This window comes from Megascapheus bottae, chromosome 2, assembly GCF_031878675.1.
Source record: "Megascapheus bottae isolate mThoBot1 chromosome 2, mThoBot2.hap1, whole genome shotgun sequence".
In the NCBI taxonomy this organism is placed as follows: domain Eukaryota; kingdom Metazoa; phylum Chordata; class Mammalia; order Rodentia; family Geomyidae; genus Megascapheus; species Megascapheus bottae.
The window spans coordinates 8,649,476-8,651,969 of NC_143510.1; the positions used below are offsets into that span (position 1 = coordinate 8,649,476).

At 42.6% G+C, this 2,494-nt stretch overlaps 1 pseudogene; it reads left to right on the forward strand.

The window, feature by feature from the left end:
• Positions 1-1,829, forward strand: part of LOC150066368 (cytoplasmic dynein 1 light intermediate chain 1 pseudogene) — a 2,526-nt pseudogene extending 697 nt beyond the window's left edge.
• The last annotated feature ends 665 nt before the right edge of the window (positions 1,830-2,494 follow it).

Here is a 2,494-nt window from a genome sequence, read left to right on the forward strand (position 1 = left end):
ATTCTCAGGAAAAGGTTTTTACTTAAAAGACAAATGATGAAGACTGCATGAGCTGAACGACCATATCCGGGTTCCCGCCTTGGCGCCTCAGCCCTGCTCATTCAGTCCGGCTGGGGGTGGTGTGATTCCCACCGAGATGGCAGCTGTGGGGCGGTAGGCTCGTTCGGTTCCTCTCCACCGGGACCCGGTTCGGCTTACTCTAGCGGCCCCCTGACCCACGCGCTGGCGTCGGGCAGTGGCGGTGCCGCAGCGGGCGATGACGAGGACGGGCAGAACCTTTGGTCCTGCATCCTCAGCGAGGTCTGCACGCGCTTGTGCTCCAAGCTCCCGGGAGGGGGGGGGGAAAGAACGTGCTTCTGCTGGGTGAAGATGGAGCTGGAAAACCAAGCTTAATAAGAAAAATTCAGGGACTAGAAGAATACAGGAAAGGAGGAGGATTGGAATATTTGTACTGACATGTGCACGATGAAGGTGGGGACGATCAAACAAGATGTCATGTGTGGGTCTTAGATGGAGACCTGTATCACAAAGGGCTCCTTACATGTCCACTGGATGCCATTTCTCTAAAGGACACTCTGGTTATGCTGGTCGTCGATGTGTCAACGCCGTGGACTGCTTTGGATTCTTTACAGAAATGGGCACGTGTTGTGAGAGAGCACGTTGATAAGTTGAAAATTCCTCCTGAAGAGATGAAAGAAATGGAACAAAAGTTGATTAGAGACTTTCAGGAATACGCAGAACCAGGAGAAGACTTTCCAGCTTCTCCTCAGAGAAGAAACACTGCAGCACAGGAAGACAGAGATGACAGCATCGTTTTACCTCTGGGTGCGGACACACTTACACATAACCTGGGCATTCCGGTACTAGTCGTTTGCACCAAGTGTGATGCCATTAGTATATTGGACAAAGAACATGACTACAGAGATGAACATTTTGATTTTATCCAGTCACACATCCGGAAGTTTTGTGTACAATATGGCGCAGCACTTATTTACACTTCAGTAAAAGAAAACAAAAATATAGACTTAGTGTATAAATACATTGTTCAAAAACTCTATGGATTTCCCTATAAGATTCCTGCTGTTGTTGTGGAAAAGGATGCAGTATTTATTCCAGCAGGGTGGGATAATGATAAGAAAATAGGAATATTACATGAGAATTTTCAAACACTGAAAGTAGAAGATAATTTTAAAGACATCATAACTAAACCACCTGTCCAAAAGTTTATACATGAGAAAGAAATTATGGCAGAAGATGACCAAGTGTTTCTTATGAAGTTACAGTCTCTTTTAGCAAAGCAGCCACCAACTACAGCTGGAAGGCCTGTGGATGCATCACCAAGAGTCCCTGGAGGCTCCCCTCGGACACCAAACAGATCTGTGTCATCCAAGGTTGCCAGCGTGTCACCTATCCCTGCTGGCTCAAAAAAAATTGATCCAAATATGAAAGCTGGAGCTACCAGTGAGGGTGTTCTGGCGAACTTCTTCAACAGCCTGCTGAGTAAAAAGACTGGCTCTCCTGGGGGCCCTGGTGTTGGTGGTGGAAGTCCTGGGGCTGGAGGTGGAAGCAGCGCTCTTCCACCATCTGCCAAAAAGTCAGGCCAGAAGCCTGTCTTATCAGACGTTCACGCGGAACTAGACAGAATTACATGGAAACCAGTTCCAGTTTCTCCCACATCACCCACATCTCCTACAGAAGGAGAAGCTTCTTGAAGATACCAAATAAAGCCATGTACTCAGTTTTCTGGGATAATGTAAACTTGCCTCTGCCTTTTCTTTAAAGGTGGAATTAGGGAGCTGGAGTGCTTTACAGACAATTAAGTTTATGTCTCTCTTTTTTTTGTGGCTACTCATTTTTGTAAAAGGAGCTATACAAAGAAATCTTATTCTGCATTATGTGGAATTATTATTTGCATTGCCATTTTGCATAAGGAAATAATTTGGGATTTTGAAAATGTCCGAATTTATAGACCTCAAATAGAACCATGTGATCATATTCTAAAGGTTATATAAACCATACACACGGGCTTGGGAAGGGCAGAAAATATATAGTTTGGGCATTTGACTGACTTGGAAGTCCAAACTTGTTTTAGTTAAGACTATTAAAATCATTTTTTAAAAATAATTGTGTCTTTTGCTGAAAAATAAAAAGTGATCAATTGTCAGATTTTGCACACCAACATAAATGTACATCGGGAAATACTGAGGAAACTTATCAGATAGTGTGTGGCAAACTAGTCATTGTCTCTAATCAGAAATCATCAAAATATGATTTAGATTTATTGGCCAAGACATTTCTTTAACTTCGAAGGAAAGAAAGCACACTGCCTAAATGTGTAAAAGAAAAATGCAGAGGTTATAAAAATGTAAAGAGATAACAGTCTTTGGATTTGTCTATACATATATATATCTATATATATGGCTCTGCCTTAATATACTCCTTTTTTGTTGGCGACTTTCAACTGTAATCAGTTAATAAAGTATTTATTCTCTGC